Below are 20,795 nucleotides of genomic sequence, written 5' to 3'. Positions count from 1 at the left end.
CTTGATACAGCGTCTTTGCGAGTGCAATGAGACATTTTTACCGCGCTAGTGCGTGCGTACGTTCTCACCGCACCGCTATAAAAGTCTAAAATATCACCGAGATCTTTCGTCTACGGCCATACCATCGAGAAAACACCGGTTCTCGTCCGATCACCGAAGTTAAGCTCGATTGGGCGCGGTTAGTACTTGGATGGGTGACCGCCTGGGAATACCGCGTGCTGTAGGCATTTCTTTTTCATTTTTTTTCTAAACTATAAAGAAAAAGTTAGTGCAGGTTGGTCATTGTCTAAGCTAAAGAAATCCCTCAGTTGTATGCGTTCTCAACTCGATCTATAGACAATTCAGGCATACTCAGCGACCGTATTGTAATCAAAATCGCGGTCGTAAACGTTCGCAAACGTTCAGCAGATTCAAGTAGAGTCATAATATTACAAGCGATCAGATCAGTGGATTGTGAAAGCCTGTAAGAGCGTTAGTACTCGCATAGGAAATGTCTCTCAATGCAGTAAAATACTATGAGAGAAAGTGCGCAGTATTATCGCATTGGTCGCGCGTTTACACCGCGAGTGAACACGAACATTACTCAGCTAGCATCTCATACAAGCTGAGATGCCATTCATAGCGTAAACCTTGTCCAAATAAATGCTTTTCGAGATCATGTTTTCACTCACTATAATAAAGCGCGAAGGTTGCAAAGCAGCGCGCGTATTCCACTGTTCTATTTTAGTGACGAAACAGTCGCACTGAACTTTCATCGCCGGTTAGCAACAACTGATCAAAACACAGCTCACCTTCGCTCGTTTCATCGCAAAAACACCGCTAGAATGCAGACCAAACACGACTAAAGCCTCTGCCCACCATGACGGTAATGTGAGAGCAAGTTGTTCGCTATTAGAAGTTAGAAATTTTACAATAGTTGACTGATTACAAGCGGTGTGAAGTCCGTGCTTCACGAGTCGCTCGTTGTGATTGTGTTGTGATTACACTTGATTCGTATTGTTCGGGGACTAGCGCGAACGCAGGTCCCCACTACCAGAAATTATACGCTCGAGTTACCCACATTTGGGGTAATCGCAGGGGTCAACCCAATCGAAGTGCAATGAGAGGGCCTCACCCTGAGAGGACCGCCTTGGTGATCACGGTAAACCTCCCGCGTCAGGTAAGTATGAGTTTATTTGGCGTCCCTGTACACCGACTGTCCCCGGCTGATTTCATCCTCCATGTGGGAACGGTGCATCGCGGTGATTATGACCCGTCGTCTTAATGACGATCCTGTCTCTTATTGATCTCTCCCGGTATAGCTCGCATGAACAGCACGTAAATGATGCTCGAGGTGTTGCTTGAATGTGTCTTCCCGAAAGGGAAGGGGGCCGTACTCGGAGGTAGTGCAATACCGAGACAACCCGTGGCTGGGACGCAGCAAGCCGCTTATTCCACAGCCAGTTTCCAAAAATCAGTTTAATATATGAGCTACTCAATGAGCAGCGTATCAGATATTAAGCTGATAAGAACAGATACTACACTTGATCTTAGCCAAAAGGCCGAGAAGCGATGCAGAATCTGGCTCGGACTACAGGGAGCGTTTATCATTCTAGGCCTCCGCCATGTGGGTGACGGACTCGGTTTTAGGCCCTTCTGCCTCCTAAGATCACATGTGATGATCAGTCATGAACGTAGTGCTATCACGTACGAGCAGTATTCGCTTGATACAGCGTCTTTGCGAGTGCAATGAGACATTTTTACCGCGCTAGTGCGTGCGTACGTTCTCACCGCACCGCTATAAAAGTCTAAAATATCACCGAGATCTTTCGTCTACGGCCATACCATCGAGAAAACACCGGTTCTCGTCCGATCACCGAAGTTAAGCTCGATTGGGCGCGGTTAGTACTTGGATGGGTGACCGCCTGGGAATACCGCGTGCTGTAGGCATTTCTTTTTCATTTTTTTTCTAAACTATAAAGAAAAAGTTAGTGCAGGTTGGTCATTGTCTAAGCTAAAGAAATCCCTCAGTTGTATGCGTTCTCAACTCGATCTATAGACAATTCAGGCATACTCAGCGACCGTATTGTAATCAAAATCGCGGTCGTAAACGTTCGCAAACGTTCAGCAGATTCAAGTAGAGTCATAATATTACAAGCGATCAGATCAGTGGATTGTGAAAGCCTGTAAGAGCGTTAGTACTCGCATAGGAAATGTCTCTCAATGCAGTAAAATACTATGAGAGAAAGTGCGCAGTATTATCGCATTGGTCGCGCGTTTACACCGCGAGTGAACACGAACATTACTCAGCTAGCATCTCATACAAGCTGAGATGCCATTCATAGCGTAAACCTTGTCCAAATAAATGCTTTTCGAGATCATGTTTTCACTCACTATAATAAAGCGCGAAGGTTGCAAAGCAGCGCGCGTATTCCACTGTTCTATTTTAGTGACGAAACAGTCGCACTGAACTTTCATCGCCGGTTAGCAACAACTGATCAAAACACAGCTCACCTTCGCTCGTTTCATCGCAAAAACACCGCTAGAATGCAGACCAAACACGACTAAAGCCTCTGCCCACCATGACGGTAATGTGAGAGCAAGTTGTTCGCTATTAGAAGTTAGAAATTTTACAATAGTTGACTGATTACAAGCGGTGTGAAGTCCGTGCTTCACGAGTCGCTCGTTGTGATTGTGTTGTGATTACACTTGATTCGTATTGTTCGGGGACTAGCGCGAACGCAGGTCCCCACTACCAGAAATTATACGCTCGAGTTACCCACATTTGGGGTAATCGCAGGGGTCAACCCAATCGAAGTGCAATGAGAGGGCCTCACCCTGAGAGGACCGCCTTGGTGATCACGGTAAACCTCCCGCGTCAGGTAAGTATGAGTTTATTTGGCGTCCCTGTACACCGACTGTCCCCGGCTGATTTCATCCTCCATGTGGGAACGGTGCATCGCGGTGATTATGACCCGTCGTCTTAATGACGATCCTGTCTCTTATTGATCTCTCCCGCTATAGCTCGCATGAACAGCACGTAAATGATGCTCGAGGTGTTGCTTGAATGTGTCTTCCCGAAAGGGAAGGGGGCCGTACTCGGAGGTAGTGCAATACCGAGACAACCCGTGGCTGGGACGCAGCAAGCCGCTTATTCCACAGCCAGTTTCCAAAAATCAGTTTAATATATGAGCTACTCAATGAGCAGCGTATCAGATATTAAGCTGATAAGAACAGATACTACACTTGATCTTAGCCAAAAGGCCGAGAAGCGATGCAGAATCTGGCTCGGACTACAGGGAGCGTTTATCATTCTAGGCCTCCGCCATGTGGGTGACGGACTCGGTTTTAGGCCCTTCTGCCTCCTAAGATCACATGTGATGATCAGTCATGAACGTAGTGCTATCACGTACGAGCAGTATTCGCTTGATACAGCGTCTTTGCGAGTGCAATGAGACATTTTTACCGCGCTAGTGCGTGCGTACGTTCTCACCGCACCGCTATAAAAGTCTAAAATATCACCGAGATCTTTCGTCTACGGCCATACCATCGAGAAAACACCGGTTCTCGTCCGATCACCGAAGTTAAGCTCGATTGGGCGCGGTTAGTACTTGGATGGGTGACCGCCTGGGAATACCGCGTGCTGTAGGCATTTCTTTTTCATTTTTTTTCTAAACTATAAAGAAAAAGTTAGTGCAGGTTGGTCATTGTCTAAGCTAAAGAAATCCCTCAGTTGTATGCGTTCTCAACTCGATCTATAGACAATTCAGGCATACTCAGCGACCGTATTGTAATCAAAATCGCGGTCGTAAACGTTCGCAAACGTTCAGCAGATTCAAGTAGAGTCATAATATTACAAGCGATCAGATCAGTGGATTGTGAAAGCCTGTAAGAGCGTTAGTACTCGCATAGGAAATGTCTCTCAATGCAGTAAAATACTATGAGAGAAAGTGCGCAGTATTATCGCATTGGTCGCGCGTTTACACCGCGAGTGAACACGAACATTACTCAGCTAGCATCTCATACAAGCTGAGATGCCATTCATAGCGTAAACCTTGTCCAAATAAATGCTTTTCGAGATCATGTTTTCACTCACTATAATAAAGCGCGAAGGTTGCAAAGCAGCGCGCGTATTCCACTGTTCTATTTTAGTGACGAAACAGTCGCACTGAACTTTCATCGCCGGTTAGCAACAACTGATCAAAACACAGCTCACCTTCGCTCGTTTCATCGCAAAAACACCGCTAGAATGCAGACCAAACACGACTAAAGCCTCTGCCCACCATGACGGTAATGTGAGAGCAAGTTGTTCGCTATTAGAAGTTAGAAATTTTACAATAGTTGACTGATTACAAGCGGTGTGAAGTCCGTGCTTCACGAGTCGCTCGTTGTGATTGTGTTGTGATTACACTTGATTCGTATTGTTCGGGGACTAGCGCGAACGCAGGTCCCCACTACCAGAAATTATACGCTCGAGTTACCCACATTTGGGGTAATCGCAGGGGTCAACCCAATCGAAGTGCAATGAGAGGGCCTCACCCTGAGAGGACCGCCTTGGTGATCACGGTAAACCTCCCGCGTCAGGTAAGTATGAGTTTATTTGGCGTCCCTGTACACCGACTGTCCCCGGCTGATTTCATCCTCCATGTGGGAACGGTGCATCGCGGTGATTATGACCCGTCGTCTTAATGACGATCCTGTCTCTTATTGATCTCTCCCGCTATAGCTCGCATGAACAGCACGTAAATGATGCTCGAGGTGTTGCTTGAATGTGTCTTCCCGAAAGGGAAGGGGGCCGTACTCGGAGGTAGTGCAATACCGAGACAACCCGTGGCTGGGACGCAGCAAGCCGCTTATTCCACAGCCAGTTTCCAAAAATCAGTTTAATATATGAGCTACTCAATGAGCAGCGTATCAGATATTAAGCTGATAAGAACAGATACTACACTTGATCTTAGCCAAAAGGCCGAGAAGCGATGCAGAATCTGGCTCGGACTACAGGGAGCGTTTATCATTCTAGGCCTCCGCCATGTGGGTGACGGACTCGGTTTTAGGCCCTTCTGCCTCCTAAGATCACATGTGATGATCAGTCATGAACGTAGTGCTATCACGTACGAGCAGTATTCGCTTGATACAGCGTCTTTGCGAGTGCAATGAGACATTTTTACCGCGCTAGTGCGTGCGTACGTTCTCACCGCACCGCTATAAAAGTCTAAAATATCACCGAGATCTTTCGTCTACGGCCATACCATCGAGAAAACACCGGTTCTCGTCCGATCACCGAAGTTAAGCTCGATTGGGCGCGGTTAGTACTTGGATGGGTGACCGCCTGGGAATACCGCGTGCTGTAGGCATTTCTTTTTCATTTTTTTTCTAAACTATAAAGAAAAAGTTAGTGCAGGTTGGTCATTGTCTAAGCTAAAGAAATCCCTCAGTTGTATGCGTTCTCAACTCGATCTATAGACAATTCAGGCATACTCAGCGACCGTATTGTAATCAAAATCGCGGTCGTAAACGTTCGCAAACGTTCAGCAGATTCAAGTAGAGTCATAATATTACAAGCGATCAGATCAGTGGATTGTGAAAGCCTGTAAGAGCGTTAGTACTCGCATAGGAAATGTCTCTCAATGCAGTAAAATACTATGAGAGAAAGTGCGCAGTATTATCGCATTGGTCGCGCGTTTACACCGCGAGTGAACACGAACATTACTCAGCTAGCATCTCATACAAGCTGAGATGCCATTCATAGCGTAAACCTTGTCCAAATAAATGCTTTTCGAGATCATGTTTTCACTCACTATAATAAAGCGCGAAGGTTGCAAAGCAGCGCGCGTATTCCACTGTTCTATTTTAGTGACGAAACAGTCGCACTGAACTTTCATCGCCGGTTAGCAACAACTGATCAAAACACAGCTCACCTTCGCTCGTTTCATCGCAAAAACACCGCTAGAATGCAGACCAAACACGACTAAAGCCTCTGCCCACCATGACGGTAATGTGAGAGCAAGTTGTTCGCTATTAGAAGTTAGAAATTTTACAATAGTTGACTGATTACAAGCGGTGTGAAGTCCGTGCTTCACGAGTCGCTCGTTGTGATTGTGTTGTGATTACACTTGATTCGTATTGTTCGGGGACTAGCGCGAACGCAGGTCCCCACTACCAGAAATTATACGCTCGAGTTACCCACATTTGGGGTAATCGCAGGGGTCAACCCAATCGAAGTGCAATGAGAGGGCCTCACCCTGAGAGGACCGCCTTGGTGATCACGGTAAACCTCCCGCGTCAGGTAAGTATGAGTTTATTTGGCGTCCCTGTACACCGACTGTCCCCGGCTGATTTCATCCTCCATGTGGGAACGGTGCATCGCGGTGATTATGACCCGTCGTCTTAATGACGATCCTGTCTCTTATTGATCTCTCCCGCTATAGCTCGCATGAACAGCACGTAAATGATGCTCGAGGTGTTGCTTGAATGTGTCTTCCCGAAAGGGAAGGGGGCCGTACTCGGAGGTAGTGCAATACCGAGACAACCCGTGGCTGGGACGCAGCAAGCCGCTTATTCCACAGCCAGTTTCCAAAAATCAGTTTAATATATGAGCTACTCAATGAGCAGCGTATCAGATATTAAGCTGATAAGAACAGATACTACACTTGATCTTAGCCAAAAGGCCGAGAAGCGATGCAGAATCTGGCTCGGACTACAGGGAGCGTTTATCATTCTAGGCCTCCGCCATGTGGGTGACGGACTCGGTTTTAGGCCCTTCTGCCTCCTAAGATCACATGTGATGATCAGTCATGAACGTAGTGCTATCACGTACGAGCAGTATTCGCTTGATACAGCGTCTTTGCGAGTGCAATGAGACATTTTTACCGCGCTAGTGCGTGCGTACGTTCTCACCGCACCGCTATAAAAGTCTAAAATATCACCGAGATCTTTCGTCTACGGCCATACCATCGAGAAAACACCGGTTCTCGTCCGATCACCGAAGTTAAGCTCGATTGGGCGCGGTTAGTACTTGGATGGGTGACCGCCTGGGAATACCGCGTGCTGTAGGCATTTCTTTTTCATTTTTTTTCTAAACTATAAAGAAAAAGTTAGTGCAGGTTGGTCATTGTCTAAGCTAAAGAAATCCCTCAGTTGTATGCGTTCTCAACTCGATCTATAGACAATTCAGGCATACTCAGCGACCGTATTGTAATCAAAATCGCGGTCGTAAACGTTCGCAAACGTTCAGCAGATTCAAGTAGAGTCATAATATTACAAGCGATCAGATCAGTGGATTGTGAAAGCCTGTAAGAGCGTTAGTACTCGCATAGGAAATGTCTCTCAATGCAGTAAAATACTATGAGAGAAAGTGCGCAGTATTATCGCATTGGTCGCGCGTTTACACCGCGAGTGAACACGAACATTACTCAGCTAGCATCTCATACAAGCTGAGATGCCATTCATAGCGTAAACCTTGTCCAAATAAATGCTTTTCGAGATCATGTTTTCACTCACTATAATAAAGCGCGAAGGTTGCAAAGCAGCGCGCGTATTCCACTGTTCTATTTTAGTGACGAAACAGTCGCACTGAACTTTCATCGCCGGTTAGCAACAACTGATCAAAACACAGCTCACCTTCGCTCGTTTCATCGCAAAAACACCGCTAGAATGCAGACCAAACACGACTAAAGCCTCTGCCCACCATGACGGTAATGTGAGAGCAAGTTGTTCGCTATTAGAAGTTAGAAATTTTACAATAGTTGACTGATTACAAGCGGTGTGAAGTCCGTGCTTCACGAGTCGCTCGTTGTGATTGTGTTGTGATTACACTTGATTCGTATTGTTCGGGGACTAGCGCGAACGCAGGTCCCCACTACCAGAAATTATACGCTCGAGTTACCCACATTTGGGGTAATCGCAGGGGTCAACCCAATCGAAGTGCAATGAGAGGGCCTCACCCTGAGAGGACCGCCTTGGTGATCACGGTAAACCTCCCGCGTCAGGTAAGTATGAGTTTATTTGGCGTCCCTGTACACCGACTGTCCCCGGCTGATTTCATCCTCCATGTGGGAACGGTGCATCGCGGTGATTATGACCCGTCGTCTTAATGACGATCCTGTCTCTTATTGATCTCTCCCGCTATAGCTCGCATGAACAGCACGTAAATGATGCTCGAGGTGTTGCTTGAATGTGTCTTCCCGAAAGGGAAGGGGGCCGTACTCGGAGGTAGTGCAATACCGAGACAACCCGTGGCTGGGACGCAGCAAGCCGCTTATTCCACAGCCAGTTTCCAAAAATCAGTTTAATATATGAGCTACTCAATGAGCAGCGTATCAGATATTAAGCTGATAAGAACAGATACTACACTTGATCTTAGCCAAAAGGCCGAGAAGCGATGCAGAATCTGGCTCGGACTACAGGGAGCGTTTATCATTCTAGGCCTCCGCCATGTGGGTGACGGACTCGGTTTTAGGCCCTTCTGCCTCCTAAGATCACATGTGATGATCAGTCATGAACGTAGTGCTATCACGTACGAGCAGTATTCGCTTGATACAGCGTCTTTGCGAGTGCAATGAGACATTTTTACCGCGCTAGTGCGTGCGTACGTTCTCACCGCACCGCTATAAAAGTCTAAAATATCACCGAGATCTTTCGTCTACGGCCATACCATCGAGAAAACACCGGTTCTCGTCCGATCACCGAAGTTAAGCTCGATTGGGCGCGGTTAGTACTTGGATGGGTGACCGCCTGGGAATACCGCGTGCTGTAGGCATTTCTTTTTCATTTTTTTTCTAAACTATAAAGAAAAAGTTAGTGCAGGTTGGTCATTGTCTAAGCTAAAGAAATCCCTCAGTTGTATGCGTTCTCAACTCGATCTATAGACAATTCAGGCATACTCAGCGACCGTATTGTAATCAAAATCGCGGTCGTAAACGTTCGCAAACGTTCAGCAGATTCAAGTAGAGTCATAATATTACAAGCGATCAGATCAGTGGATTGTGAAAGCCTGTAAGAGCGTTAGTACTCGCATAGGAAATGTCTCTCAATGCAGTAAAATACTATGAGAGAAAGTGCGCAGTATTATCGCATTGGTCGCGCGTTTACACCGCGAGTGAACACGAACATTACTCAGCTAGCATCTCATACAAGCTGAGATGCCATTCATAGCGTAAACCTTGTCCAAATAAATGCTTTTCGAGATCATGTTTTCACTCACTATAATAAAGCGCGAAGGTTGCAAAGCAGCGCGCGTATTCCACTGTTCTATTTTAGTGACGAAACAGTCGCACTGAACTTTCATCGCCGGTTAGCAACAACTGATCAAAACACAGCTCACCTTCGCTCGTTTCATCGCAAAAACACCGCTAGAATGCAGACCAAACACGACTAAAGCCTCTGCCCACCATGACGGTAATGTGAGAGCAAGTTGTTCGCTATTAGAAGTTAGAAATTTTACAATAGTTGACTGATTACAAGCGGTGTGAAGTCCGTGCTTCACGAGTCGCTCGTTGTGATTGTGTTGTGATTACACTTGATTCGTATTGTTCGGGGACTAGCGCGAACGCAGGTCCCCACTACCAGAAATTATACGCTCGAGTTACCCACATTTGGGGTAATCGCAGGGGTCAACCCAATCGAAGTGCAATGAGAGGGCCTCACCCTGAGAGGACCGCCTTGGTGATCACGGTAAACCTCCCGCGTCAGGTAAGTATGAGTTTATTTGGCGTCCCTGTACACCGACTGTCCCCGGCTGATTTCATCCTCCATGTGGGAACGGTGCATCGCGGTGATTATGACCCGTCGTCTTAATGACGATCCTGTCTCTTATTGATCTCTCCCGCTATAGCTCGCATGAACAGCACGTAAATGATGCTCGAGGTGTTGCTTGAATGTGTCTTCCCGAAAGGGAAGGGGGCCGTACTCGGAGGTAGTGCAATACCGAGACAACCCGTGGCTGGGACGCAGCAAGCCGCTTATTCCACAGCCAGTTTCCAAAAATCAGTTTAATATATGAGCTACTCAATGAGCAGCGTATCAGATATTAAGCTGATAAGAACAGATACTACACTTGATCTTAGCCAAAAGGCCGAGAAGCGATGCAGAATCTGGCTCGGACTACAGGGAGCGTTTATCATTCTAGGCCTCCGCCATGTGGGTGACGGACTCGGTTTTAGGCCCTTCTGCCTCCTAAGATCACATGTGATGATCAGTCATGAACGTAGTGCTATCACGTACGAGCAGTATTCGCTTGATACAGCGTCTTTGCGAGTGCAATGAGACATTTTTACCGCGCTAGTGCGTGCGTACGTTCTCACCGCACCGCTATAAAAGTCTAAAATATCACCGAGATCTTTCGTCTACGGCCATACCATCGAGAAAACACCGGTTCTCGTCCGATCACCGAAGTTAAGCTCGATTGGGCGCGGTTAGTACTTGGATGGGTGACCGCCTGGGAATACCGCGTGCTGTAGGCATTTCTTTTTCATTTTTTTTCTAAACTATAAAGAAAAAGTTAGTGCAGGTTGGTCATTGTCTAAGCTAAAGAAATCCCTCAGTTGTATGCGTTCTCAACTCGATCTATAGACAATTCAGGCATACTCAGCGACCGTATTGTAATCAAAATCGCGGTCGTAAACGTTCGCAAACGTTCAGCAGATTCAAGTAGAGTCATAATATTACAAGCGATCAGATCAGTGGATTGTGAAAGCCTGTAAGAGCGTTAGTACTCGCATAGGAAATGTCTCTCAATGCAGTAAAATACTATGAGAGAAAGTGCGCAGTATTATCGCATTGGTCGCGCGTTTACACCGCGAGTGAACACGAACATTACTCAGCTAGCATCTCATACAAGCTGAGATGCCATTCATAGCGTAAACCTTGTCCAAATAAATGCTTTTCGAGATCATGTTTTCACTCACTATAATAAAGCGCGAAGGTTGCAAAGCAGCGCGCGTATTCCACTGTTCTATTTTAGTGACGAAACAGTCGCACTGAACTTTCATCGCCGGTTAGCAACAACTGATCAAAACACAGCTCACCTTCGCTCGTTTCATCGCAAAAACACCGCTAGAATGCAGACCAAACACGACTAAAGCCTCTGCCCACCATGACGGTAATGTGAGAGCAAGTTGTTCGCTATTAGAAGTTAGAAATTTTACAATAGTTGACTGATTACAAGCGGTGTGAAGTCCGTGCTTCACGAGTCGCTCGTTGTGATTGTGTTGTGATTACACTTGATTCGTATTGTTCGGGGACTAGCGCGAACGCAGGTCCCCACTACCAGAAATTATACGCTCGAGTTACCCACATTTGGGGTAATCGCAGGGGTCAACCCAATCGAAGTGCAATGAGAGGGCCTCACCCTGAGAGGACCGCCTTGGTGATCACGGTAAACCTCCCGCGTCAGGTAAGTATGAGTTTATTTGGCGTCCCTGTACACCGACTGTCCCCGGCTGATTTCATCCTCCATGTGGGAACGGTGCATCGCGGTGATTATGACCCGTCGTCTTAATGACGATCCTGTCTCTTATTGATCTCTCCCGCTATAGCTCGCATGAACAGCACGTAAATGATGCTCGAGGTGTTGCTTGAATGTGTCTTCCCGAAAGGGAAGGGGGCCGTACTCGGAGGTAGTGCAATACCGAGACAACCCGTGGCTGGGACGCAGCAAGCCGCTTATTCCACAGCCAGTTTCCAAAAATCAGTTTAATATATGAGCTACTCAATGAGCAGCGTATCAGATATTAAGCTGATAAGAACAGATACTACACTTGATCTTAGCCAAAAGGCCGAGAAGCGATGCAGAATCTGGCTCGGACTACAGGGAGCGTTTATCATTCTAGGCCTCCGCCATGTGGGTGACGGACTCGGTTTTAGGCCCTTCTGCCTCCTAAGATCACATGTGATGATCAGTCATGAACGTAGTGCTATCACGTACGAGCAGTATTCGCTTGATACAGCGTCTTTGCGAGTGCAATGAGACATTTTTACCGCGCTAGTGCGTGCGTACGTTCTCACCGCACCGCTATAAAAGTCTAAAATATCACCGAGATCTTTCGTCTACGGCCATACCATCGAGAAAACACCGGTTCTCGTCCGATCACCGAAGTTAAGCTCGATTGGGCGCGGTTAGTACTTGGATGGGTGACCGCCTGGGAATACCGCGTGCTGTAGGCATTTCTTTTTCATTTTTTTTCTAAACTATAAAGAAAAAGTTAGTGCAGGTTGGTCATTGTCTAAGCTAAAGAAATCCCTCAGTTGTATGCGTTCTCAACTCGATCTATAGACAATTCAGGCATACTCAGCGACCGTATTGTAATCAAAATCGCGGTCGTAAACGTTCGCAAACGTTCAGCAGATTCAAGTAGAGTCATAATATTACAAGCGATCAGATCAGTGGATTGTGAAAGCCTGTAAGAGCGTTAGTACTCGCATAGGAAATGTCTCTCAATGCAGTAAAATACTATGAGAGAAAGTGCGCAGTATTATCGCATTGGTCGCGCGTTTACACCGCGAGTGAACACGAACATTACTCAGCTAGCATCTCATACAAGCTGAGATGCCATTCATAGCGTAAACCTTGTCCAAATAAATGCTTTTCGAGATCATGTTTTCACTCACTATAATAAAGCGCGAAGGTTGCAAAGCAGCGCGCGTATTCCACTGTTCTATTTTAGTGACGAAACAGTCGCACTGAACTTTCATCGCCGGTTAGCAACAACTGATCAAAACACAGCTCACCTTCGCTCGTTTCATCGCAAAAACACCGCTAGAATGCAGACCAAACACGACTAAAGCCTCTGCCCACCATGACGGTAATGTGAGAGCAAGTTGTTCGCTATTAGAAGTTAGAAATTTTACAATAGTTGACTGATTACAAGCGGTGTGAAGTCCGTGCTTCACGAGTCGCTCGTTGTGATTGTGTTGTGATTACACTTGATTCGTATTGTTCGGGGACTAGCGCGAACGCAGGTCCCCACTACCAGAAATTATACGCTCGAGTTACCCACATTTGGGGTAATCGCAGGGGTCAACCCAATCGAAGTGCAATGAGAGGGCCTCACCCTGAGAGGACCGCCTTGGTGATCACGGTAAACCTCCCGCGTCAGGTAAGTATGAGTTTATTTGGCGTCCCTGTACACCGACTGTCCCCGGCTGATTTCATCCTCCATGTGGGAACGGTGCATCGCGGTGATTATGACCCGTCGTCTTAATGACGATCCTGTCTCTTATTGATCTCTCCCGCTATAGCTCGCATGAACAGCACGTAAATGATGCTCGAGGTGTTGCTTGAATGTGTCTTCCCGAAAGGGAAGGGGGCCGTACTCGGAGGTAGTGCAATACCGAGACAACCCGTGGCTGGGACGCAGCAAGCCGCTTATTCCACAGCCAGTTTCCAAAAATCAGTTTAATATATGAGCTACTCAATGAGCAGCGTATCAGATATTAAGCTGATAAGAACAGATACTACACTTGATCTTAGCCAAAAGGCCGAGAAGCGATGCAGAATCTGGCTCGGACTACAGGGAGCGTTTATCATTCTAGGCCTCCGCCATGTGGGTGACGGACTCGGTTTTAGGCCCTTCTGCCTCCTAAGATCACATGTGATGATCAGTCATGAACGTAGTGCTATCACGTACGAGCAGTATTCGCTTGATACAGCGTCTTTGCGAGTGCAATGAGACATTTTTACCGCGCTAGTGCGTGCGTACGTTCTCACCGCACCGCTATAAAAGTCTAAAATATCACCGAGATCTTTCGTCTACGGCCATACCATCGAGAAAACACCGGTTCTCGTCCGATCACCGAAGTTAAGCTCGATTGGGCGCGGTTAGTACTTGGATGGGTGACCGCCTGGGAATACCGCGTGCTGTAGGCATTTCTTTTTCATTTTTTTTCTAAACTATAAAGAAAAAGTTAGTGCAGGTTGGTCATTGTCTAAGCTAAAGAAATCCCTCAGTTGTATGCGTTCTCAACTCGATCTATAGACAATTCAGGCATACTCAGCGACCGTATTGTAATCAAAATCGCGGTCGTAAACGTTCGCAAACGTTCAGCAGATTCAAGTAGAGTCATAATATTACAAGCGATCAGATCAGTGGATTGTGAAAGCCTGTAAGAGCGTTAGTACTCGCATAGGAAATGTCTCTCAATGCAGTAAAATACTATGAGAGAAAGTGCGCAGTATTATCGCATTGGTCGCGCGTTTACACCGCGAGTGAACACGAACATTACTCAGCTAGCATCTCATACAAGCTGAGATGCCATTCATAGCGTAAACCTTGTCCAAATAAATGCTTTTCGAGATCATGTTTTCACTCACTATAATAAAGCGCGAAGGTTGCAAAGCAGCGCGCGTATTCCACTGTTCTATTTTAGTGACGAAACAGTCGCACTGAACTTTCATCGCCGGTTAGCAACAACTGATCAAAACACAGCTCACCTTCGCTCGTTTCATCGCAAAAACACCGCTAGAATGCAGACCAAACACGACTAAAGCCTCTGCCCACCATGACGGTAATGTGAGAGCAAGTTGTTCGCTATTAGAAGTTAGAAATTTTACAATAGTTGACTGATTACAAGCGGTGTGAAGTCCGTGCTTCACGAGTCGCTCGTTGTGATTGTGTTGTGATTACACTTGATTCGTATTGTTCGGGGACTAGCGCGAACGCAGGTCCCCACTACCAGAAATTATACGCTCGAGTTACCCACATTTGGGGTAATCGCAGGGGTCAACCCAATCGAAGTGCAATGAGAGGGCCTCACCCTGAGAGGACCGCCTTGGTGATCACGGTAAACCTCCCGCGTCAGGTAAGTATGAGTTTATTTGGCGTCCCTGTACACCGACTGTCCCCGGCTGATTTCATCCTCCATGTGGGAACGGTGCATCGCGGTGATTATGACCCGTCGTCTTAATGACGATCCTGTCTCTTATTGATCTCTCCCGCTATAGCTCGCATGAACAGCACGTAAATGATGCTCGAGGTGTTGCTTGAATGTGTCTTCCCGAAAGGGAAGGGGGCCGTACTCGGAGGTAGTGCAATACCGAGACAACCCGTGGCTGGGACGCAGCAAGCCGCTTATTCCACAGCCAGTTTCCAAAAATCAGTTTAATATATGAGCTACTCAATGAGCAGCGTATCAGATATTAAGCTGATAAGAACAGATACTACACTTGATCTTAGCCAAAAGGCCGAGAAGCGATGCAGAATCTGGCTCGGACTACAGGGAGCGTTTATCATTCTAGGCCTCCGCCATGTGGGTGACGGACTCGGTTTTAGGCCCTTCTGCCTCCTAAGATCACATGTGATGATCAGTCATGAACGTAGTGCTATCACGTACGAGCAGTATTCGCTTGATACAGCGTCTTTGCGAGTGCAATGAGACATTTTTACCGCGCTAGTGCGTGCGTACGTTCTCACCGCACCGCTATAAAAGTCTAAAATATCACCGAGATCTTTCGTCTACGGCCATACCATCGAGAAAACACCGGTTCTCGTCCGATCACCGAAGTTAAGCTCGATTGGGCGCGGTTAGTACTTGGATGGGTGACCGCCTGGGAATACCGCGTGCTGTAGGCATTTCTTTTTCATTTTTTTTCTAAACTATAAAGAAAAAGTTAGTGCAGGTTGGTCATTGTCTAAGCTAAAGAAATCCCTCAGTTGTATGCGTTCTCAACTCGATCTATAGACAATTCAGGCATACTCAGCGACCGTATTGTAATCAAAATCGCGGTCGTAAACGTTCGCAAACGTTCAGCAGATTCAAGTAGAGTCATAATATTACAAGCGATCAGATCAGTGGATTGTGAAAGCCTGTAAGAGCGTTAGTACTCGCATAGGAAATGTCTCTCAATGCAGTAAAATACTATGAGAGAAAGTGCGCAGTATTATCGCATTGGTCGCGCGTTTACACCGCGAGTGAACACGAACATTACTCAGCTAGCATCTCATACAAGCTGAGATGCCATTCATAGCGTAAACCTTGTCCAAATAAATGCTTTTCGAGATCATGTTTTCACTCACTATAATAAAGCGCGAAGGTTGCAAAGCAGCGCGCGTATTCCACTGTTCTATTTTAGTGACGAAACAGTCGCACTGAACTTTCATCGCCGGTTAGCAACAACTGATCAAAACACAGCTCACCTTCGCTCGTTTCATCGCAAAAACACCGCTAGAATGCAGACCAAACACGACTAAAGCCTCTGCCCACCATGACGGTAATGTGAGAGCAAGTTGTTCGCTATTAGAAGTTAGAAATTTTACAATAGTTGACTGATTACAAGCGGTGTGAAGTCCGTGCTTCACGAGTCGCTCGTTGTGATTGTGTTGTGATTACACTTGATTCGTATTGTTCGGGGACTAGCGCGAACGCAGGTCCCCACTACCAGAAATTATACGCTCGAGTTACCCACATTTGGGGTAATCGCAGGGGTCAACCCAATCGAAGTGCAATGAGAGGGCCTCACCCTGAGAGGACCGCCTTGGTGATCACGGTAAACCTCCCGCGTCAGGTAAGTATGAGTTTATTTGGCGTCCCTGTACACCGACTGTCCCCGGCTGATTTCATCCTCCATGTGGGAACGGTGCATCGCGGTGATTATGACCCGTCGTCTTAATGACGATCCTGTCTCTTATTGATCTCTCCCGCTATAGCTCGCATGAACAGCACGTAAATGATGCTCGAGGTGTTGCTTGAATGTGTCTTCCCGAAAGGGAAGGGGGCCGTACTCGGAGGTAGTGCAATACCGAGACAACCCGTGGCTGGGACGCAGCAAGCCGCTTATTCCACAGCCAGTTTCCAAAAATCAGTTTAATATATGAGCTACTCAATGAGCAGCGTATCAGATATTAAGCTGATAAGAACAGATACTACACTTGATCTTAGCCAAAAGGCCGAGAAGCGATGCAGAATCTGGCTCGGACTACAGGGAGCGTTTATCATTCTAGGCCTCCGCCATGTGGGTGACGGACTCGGTTTTAGGCCCTTCTGCCTCCTAAGATCACATGTGATGATCAGTCATGAACGTAGTGCTATCACGTACGAGCAGTATTCGCTTGATACAGCGTCTTTGCGAGTGCAATGAGACATTTTTACCGCGCTAGTGCGTGCGTACGTTCTCACCGCACCGCTATAAAAGTCTAAAATATCACCGAGATCTTTCGTCTACGGCCATACCATCGAGAAAACACCGGTTCTCGTCCGATCACCGAAGTTAAGCTCGATTGGGCGCGGTTAGTACTTGGATGGGTGACCGCCTGGGAATACCGCGTGCTGTAGGCATTTCTTTTTCATTTTTTTTCTAAACTATAAAGAAAAAGTTAGTGCAGGTTGGTCATTGTCTAAGCTAAAGAAATCCCTCAGTTGTATGCGTTCTCAACTCGATCTATAGACAATTCAGGCATACTCAGCGACCGTATTGTAATCAAAATCGCGGTCGTAAACGTTCGCAAACGTTCAGCAGATTCAAGTAGAGTCATAATATTACAAGCGATCAGATCAGTGGATTGTGAAAGCCTGTAAGAGCGTTAGTACTCGCATAGGAAATGTCTCTCAATGCAGTAAAATACTATGAGAGAAAGTGCGCAGTATTATCGCATTGGTCGCGCGTTTACACCGCGAGTGAACACGAACATTACTCAGCTAGCATCTCATACAAGCTGAGATGCCATTCATAGCGTAAACCTTGTCCAAATAAATGCTTTTCGAGATCATGTTTTCACTCACTATAATAAAGCGCGAAGGTTGCAAAGCAGCGCGCGTATTCCACTGTTCTATTTTAGTGACGAAACAGTCGCACTGAACTTTCATCGCCGGTTAGCAACAACTGATCAAAACACAGCTCACCTTCGCTCGTTTCATCGCAAAAACACCGCTAGAATGCAGACCAAACACGACTAAAGCCTCTGCCCACCATGACGGTAATGTGAGAGCAAGTTGTTCGCTATTAGAAGTTAGAAATTTTACAATAGTTGACTGATTACAAGCGGTGTGAAGTCCGTGCTTCACGAGTCGCTCGTTGTGATTGTGTTGTGATTACACTTGATTCGTATTGTTCGGGGACTAGCGCGAACGCAGGTCCCCACTACCAGAAATTATACGCTCGAGTTACCCACATTTGGGGTAATCGCAGGGGTCAACCCAATCGAAGTGCAATGAGAGGGCCTCACCCTGAGAGGACCGCCTTGGTGATCACGGTAAACCTCCCGCGTCAGGTAAGTATGAGTTTATTTGGCGTCCCTGTACACCGACTGTCCCCGGCTGATTTCATCCTCCATGTGGGAACGGTGCATCGCGGTGATTATGACCCGTCGTCTTAATGACGATCCTGTCTCTTATTGATCTCTCCCGCTATAGCTCGCATGAACAGCACGTAAATGATGCTCGAGGTGTTGCTTGAATGTGTCTTCCCGAAAGGGAAGGGGGCCGTACTCGGAGGTAGTGCAATACCGAGACAACCCGTGGCTGGGACGCAGCAAGCCGCTTATTCCACAGCCAGTTTCCAAAAATCAGTTTAATATATGAGCTACTCAATGAGCAGCGTATCAGATATTAAGCTGATAAGAACAGATACTACACTTGATCTTAGCCAAAAGGCCGAGAAGCGATGCAGAATCTGGCTCGGACTACAGGGAGCGTTTATCATTCTAGGCCTCCGCCATGTGGGTGACGGACTCGGTTTTAGGCCCTTCTGCCTCCTAAGATCACATGTGATGATCAGTCATGAACGTAGTGCTATCACGTACGAGCAGTATTCGCTTGATACAGCGTCTTTGCGAGTGCAATGAGACATTTTTACCGCGCTAGTGCGTGCGTACGTTCTCACCGCACCGCTATAAAAGTCTAAAATATCACCGAGATCTTTCGTCTACGGCCATACCATCGAGAAAACACCGGTTCTCGTCCGATCACCGAAGTTAAGCTCGATTGGGCGCGGTTAGTACTTGGATGGGTGACCGCCTGGGAATACCGCGTGCTGTAGGCATTTCTTTTTCATTTTTTTTCTAAACTATAAAGAAAAAGTTAGTGCAGGTTGGTCATTGTCTAAGCTAAAGAAATCCCTCAGTTGTATGCGTTCTCAACTCGATCTATAGACAATTCAGGCATACTCAGCGACCGTATTGTAATCAAAATCGCGGTCGTAAACGTTCGCAAACGTTCAGCAGATTCAAGTAGAGTCATAATATTACAAGCGATCAGATCAGTGGATTGTGAAAGCCTGTAAGAGCGTTAGTACTCGCATAGGAAATGTCTCTCAATGCAGTAAAATACTATGAGAGAAAGTGCGCAGTATTATCGCATTGGTCGCGCGTTTACACCGCGAGTGAACACGAACATTACTCAGCTAGCATCTCATACAAGCTGAGATGCCATTCATAGCGTAAACCTTGTCCAAATAAATGCTTTTCGAGATCATGTTTTCACTCACTATAATAAAGCGCGAAGGTTGCAAAGCAGCGCGCGTATTCCACTGTTCTATTTTAGTGACGAAACAGTCGCACTGAACTTTCATCGCCGGTTAGCAACAACTGATCAAAACACAGCTCACCTTCGCTCGTTTCATCGCAAAAACACCGCTAGAATGCAGACCAAACACGACTAAAGCCTCTGCCCACCATGACGGTAATGTGAGAGCAAGTTGTTCGCTATTAGAAGTTAGAAATTTTACAATAGTTGACTGATTACAAGCGGTGTGAAGTCCGTGCTTCACGAGTCGCTCGTTGTGATTGTGTTGTGATTACACTTGATTCGTATTGTTCGGGGACTAGCGCGAACGCAGGTCCCCACTACCAGAAATTATACGCTCGAGTTACCCACATTTGGGGTAATCGCAGGGGTCAACCCAATCGAAGTGCAATGAGAGGGCCTCACCCTGAGAGGACCGCCTTGGTGATCACGGTAAACCTCCCGCGTCAGGTAAGTATGAGTTTATTTGGCGTCCCTGTACACCGACTGTCCCCGGCTGATTTCATCCTCCATGTGGGAACGGTGCATCGCGGTGATTATGACCCGTCGTCTTAATGACGATCCTGTCTCTTATTGATCTCTCCCGCTATAGCTCGCATGAACAGCACGTAAATGATGCTCGAGGTGTTGCTTGAATGTGTCTTCCCGAAAGGGAAGGGGGCCGTACTCGGAGGTAGTGCAATACCGAGACAACCCGTGGCTGGGACGCAGCAAGCCGCTTATTCCACAGCCAGTTTCCAAAAATCAGTTTAATATATGAGCTACTCAATGAGCAGCGTATCAGATATTAAGCTGATAAGAACAGATACTACACTTGATCTTAGCCAAAAGGCCGAGAAGCGATGCAGAATCTGGCTCGGACTACAGGGAGCGTTTATCATTCTAGGCCTCCGCCATGTGGGTGACGGACTCGGTTTTAGGCCCTTCTGCCTCCTAAGATCACATGTGATGATCAGTCATGAACGTAGTGCTATCACGTACGAGCAGTATTCGCTTGATACAGCGTCTTTGCGAGTGCAATGAGACATTTTTACCGCGCTAGTGCGTGCGTACGTTCTCACCGCACCGCTATAAAAGTCTAAAATATCACCGAGATCTTTCGTCTACGGCCATACCATCGAGAAAACACCGGTTCTCGTCCGATCACCGAAGTTAAGCTCGATTGGGCGCGGTTAGTACTTGGATGGGTGACCGCCTGGGAATACCGCGTGCTGTAGGCATTTCTTTTTCATTTTTTTTCTAAACTATAAAGAAAAAGTTAGTGCAGGTTGGTCATTGTCTAAGCTAAAGAAATCCCTCAGTTGTATGCGTTCTCAACTCGATCTATAGACAATTCAGGCATACTCAGCGACCGTATTGTAATC

General features: G+C 46.8%; 37 non-coding genes across 37 annotated transcripts; 13 read left to right on the top strand and 24 right to left on the bottom strand.

Annotated features, from left to right (window-relative positions):
- The first annotated feature begins 108 nt into the window (after positions 1-108).
- LOC125570850 lies at positions 109-227 on the top strand. The gene has a single exon (XR_007313159.1). It is a non-coding gene; the product is annotated as a 5S ribosomal RNA (ribosomal RNA).
- Positions 228-1,001: 774 nt separating this feature from the next.
- Positions 1,002-1,167, bottom strand: LOC125571191. Its single transcript, XR_007313504.1, has one exon. It is a non-coding gene; the product is annotated as a U1 spliceosomal RNA (small nuclear RNA).
- A 193-nt stretch (positions 1,168-1,360) lies between these two features.
- On the bottom strand, positions 1,361-1,553 carry LOC125570597. Its single transcript, XR_007312922.1, has one exon. It is a non-coding gene; the product is annotated as a U2 spliceosomal RNA (small nuclear RNA).
- Positions 1,554-1,810: 257 nt separating this feature from the next.
- LOC125570849 lies at positions 1,811-1,929 on the top strand. The gene has a single exon (XR_007313158.1). It is a non-coding gene; the product is annotated as a 5S ribosomal RNA (ribosomal RNA).
- A 774-nt stretch (positions 1,930-2,703) lies between these two features.
- Positions 2,704-2,869, bottom strand: LOC125571190. The gene has a single exon (XR_007313503.1). It is a non-coding gene; the product is annotated as a U1 spliceosomal RNA (small nuclear RNA).
- A 193-nt stretch (positions 2,870-3,062) lies between these two features.
- LOC125570594 lies at positions 3,063-3,255 on the bottom strand. Its single transcript, XR_007312920.1, has one exon. It is a non-coding gene; the product is annotated as a U2 spliceosomal RNA (small nuclear RNA).
- A 257-nt stretch (positions 3,256-3,512) lies between these two features.
- Positions 3,513-3,631, top strand: LOC125570848. Its single transcript, XR_007313156.1, has one exon. It is a non-coding gene; the product is annotated as a 5S ribosomal RNA (ribosomal RNA).
- Positions 3,632-4,405: 774 nt separating this feature from the next.
- Positions 4,406-4,571, bottom strand: LOC125571189. The gene has a single exon (XR_007313502.1). It is a non-coding gene; the product is annotated as a U1 spliceosomal RNA (small nuclear RNA).
- Positions 4,572-4,764: 193 nt separating this feature from the next.
- LOC125570593 lies at positions 4,765-4,957 on the bottom strand. Its single transcript, XR_007312919.1, has one exon. It is a non-coding gene; the product is annotated as a U2 spliceosomal RNA (small nuclear RNA).
- Positions 4,958-5,214: 257 nt separating this feature from the next.
- On the top strand, positions 5,215-5,333 carry LOC125570847. The gene has a single exon (XR_007313155.1). It is a non-coding gene; the product is annotated as a 5S ribosomal RNA (ribosomal RNA).
- A 774-nt stretch (positions 5,334-6,107) lies between these two features.
- LOC125571188 lies at positions 6,108-6,273 on the bottom strand. The gene has a single exon (XR_007313501.1). It is a non-coding gene; the product is annotated as a U1 spliceosomal RNA (small nuclear RNA).
- Positions 6,274-6,466: 193 nt separating this feature from the next.
- LOC125570592 lies at positions 6,467-6,659 on the bottom strand. Its single transcript, XR_007312918.1, has one exon. It is a non-coding gene; the product is annotated as a U2 spliceosomal RNA (small nuclear RNA).
- A 257-nt stretch (positions 6,660-6,916) lies between these two features.
- On the top strand, positions 6,917-7,035 carry LOC125570846. Its single transcript, XR_007313154.1, has one exon. It is a non-coding gene; the product is annotated as a 5S ribosomal RNA (ribosomal RNA).
- Positions 7,036-7,809: 774 nt separating this feature from the next.
- Positions 7,810-7,975, bottom strand: LOC125571187. The gene has a single exon (XR_007313500.1). It is a non-coding gene; the product is annotated as a U1 spliceosomal RNA (small nuclear RNA).
- A 193-nt stretch (positions 7,976-8,168) lies between these two features.
- LOC125570591 lies at positions 8,169-8,361 on the bottom strand. Its single transcript, XR_007312917.1, has one exon. It is a non-coding gene; the product is annotated as a U2 spliceosomal RNA (small nuclear RNA).
- Positions 8,362-8,618: 257 nt separating this feature from the next.
- LOC125570845 lies at positions 8,619-8,737 on the top strand. The gene has a single exon (XR_007313153.1). It is a non-coding gene; the product is annotated as a 5S ribosomal RNA (ribosomal RNA).
- Positions 8,738-9,511: 774 nt separating this feature from the next.
- Positions 9,512-9,677, bottom strand: LOC125571185. The gene has a single exon (XR_007313498.1). It is a non-coding gene; the product is annotated as a U1 spliceosomal RNA (small nuclear RNA).
- Positions 9,678-9,870: 193 nt separating this feature from the next.
- Positions 9,871-10,063, bottom strand: LOC125570590. Its single transcript, XR_007312916.1, has one exon. It is a non-coding gene; the product is annotated as a U2 spliceosomal RNA (small nuclear RNA).
- Positions 10,064-10,320: 257 nt separating this feature from the next.
- Positions 10,321-10,439, top strand: LOC125570844. The gene has a single exon (XR_007313152.1). It is a non-coding gene; the product is annotated as a 5S ribosomal RNA (ribosomal RNA).
- Positions 10,440-11,213: 774 nt separating this feature from the next.
- On the bottom strand, positions 11,214-11,379 carry LOC125571184. The gene has a single exon (XR_007313497.1). It is a non-coding gene; the product is annotated as a U1 spliceosomal RNA (small nuclear RNA).
- Positions 11,380-11,572: 193 nt separating this feature from the next.
- Positions 11,573-11,765, bottom strand: LOC125570589. The gene has a single exon (XR_007312915.1). It is a non-coding gene; the product is annotated as a U2 spliceosomal RNA (small nuclear RNA).
- Positions 11,766-12,022: 257 nt separating this feature from the next.
- LOC125570841 lies at positions 12,023-12,141 on the top strand. Its single transcript, XR_007313150.1, has one exon. It is a non-coding gene; the product is annotated as a 5S ribosomal RNA (ribosomal RNA).
- A 774-nt stretch (positions 12,142-12,915) lies between these two features.
- LOC125571183 lies at positions 12,916-13,081 on the bottom strand. Its single transcript, XR_007313496.1, has one exon. It is a non-coding gene; the product is annotated as a U1 spliceosomal RNA (small nuclear RNA).
- Positions 13,082-13,274: 193 nt separating this feature from the next.
- LOC125570588 lies at positions 13,275-13,467 on the bottom strand. Its single transcript, XR_007312914.1, has one exon. It is a non-coding gene; the product is annotated as a U2 spliceosomal RNA (small nuclear RNA).
- Positions 13,468-13,724: 257 nt separating this feature from the next.
- LOC125570840 lies at positions 13,725-13,843 on the top strand. Its single transcript, XR_007313149.1, has one exon. It is a non-coding gene; the product is annotated as a 5S ribosomal RNA (ribosomal RNA).
- A 774-nt stretch (positions 13,844-14,617) lies between these two features.
- LOC125571182 lies at positions 14,618-14,783 on the bottom strand. Its single transcript, XR_007313495.1, has one exon. It is a non-coding gene; the product is annotated as a U1 spliceosomal RNA (small nuclear RNA).
- Positions 14,784-14,976: 193 nt separating this feature from the next.
- Positions 14,977-15,169, bottom strand: LOC125570587. The gene has a single exon (XR_007312913.1). It is a non-coding gene; the product is annotated as a U2 spliceosomal RNA (small nuclear RNA).
- A 257-nt stretch (positions 15,170-15,426) lies between these two features.
- Positions 15,427-15,545, top strand: LOC125570839. Its single transcript, XR_007313148.1, has one exon. It is a non-coding gene; the product is annotated as a 5S ribosomal RNA (ribosomal RNA).
- Positions 15,546-16,319: 774 nt separating this feature from the next.
- LOC125571181 lies at positions 16,320-16,485 on the bottom strand. Its single transcript, XR_007313494.1, has one exon. It is a non-coding gene; the product is annotated as a U1 spliceosomal RNA (small nuclear RNA).
- A 193-nt stretch (positions 16,486-16,678) lies between these two features.
- Positions 16,679-16,871, bottom strand: LOC125570586. The gene has a single exon (XR_007312912.1). It is a non-coding gene; the product is annotated as a U2 spliceosomal RNA (small nuclear RNA).
- Positions 16,872-17,128: 257 nt separating this feature from the next.
- LOC125570838 lies at positions 17,129-17,247 on the top strand. The gene has a single exon (XR_007313147.1). It is a non-coding gene; the product is annotated as a 5S ribosomal RNA (ribosomal RNA).
- Positions 17,248-18,021: 774 nt separating this feature from the next.
- Positions 18,022-18,187, bottom strand: LOC125571180. The gene has a single exon (XR_007313493.1). It is a non-coding gene; the product is annotated as a U1 spliceosomal RNA (small nuclear RNA).
- Positions 18,188-18,380: 193 nt separating this feature from the next.
- Positions 18,381-18,573, bottom strand: LOC125570585. Its single transcript, XR_007312911.1, has one exon. It is a non-coding gene; the product is annotated as a U2 spliceosomal RNA (small nuclear RNA).
- A 257-nt stretch (positions 18,574-18,830) lies between these two features.
- On the top strand, positions 18,831-18,949 carry LOC125570837. Its single transcript, XR_007313145.1, has one exon. It is a non-coding gene; the product is annotated as a 5S ribosomal RNA (ribosomal RNA).
- Positions 18,950-19,723: 774 nt separating this feature from the next.
- On the bottom strand, positions 19,724-19,889 carry LOC125571179. Its single transcript, XR_007313492.1, has one exon. It is a non-coding gene; the product is annotated as a U1 spliceosomal RNA (small nuclear RNA).
- A 193-nt stretch (positions 19,890-20,082) lies between these two features.
- LOC125570583 lies at positions 20,083-20,275 on the bottom strand. The gene has a single exon (XR_007312909.1). It is a non-coding gene; the product is annotated as a U2 spliceosomal RNA (small nuclear RNA).
- A 257-nt stretch (positions 20,276-20,532) lies between these two features.
- Positions 20,533-20,651, top strand: LOC125570836. The gene has a single exon (XR_007313144.1). It is a non-coding gene; the product is annotated as a 5S ribosomal RNA (ribosomal RNA).
- The last annotated feature ends 144 nt before the right edge of the window (positions 20,652-20,795 follow it).

The sequence above is a fragment of the Nematostella vectensis genome, chromosome 8 (genome assembly GCF_932526225.1).
Source record: "Nematostella vectensis chromosome 8, jaNemVect1.1, whole genome shotgun sequence".
NCBI classification, from domain to species: domain Eukaryota; kingdom Metazoa; phylum Cnidaria; class Anthozoa; order Actiniaria; family Edwardsiidae; genus Nematostella; species Nematostella vectensis.
Note: the sequence above shows the minus strand (reverse complement) of the source record. Positions and strands in the feature narration are given on the sequence as shown.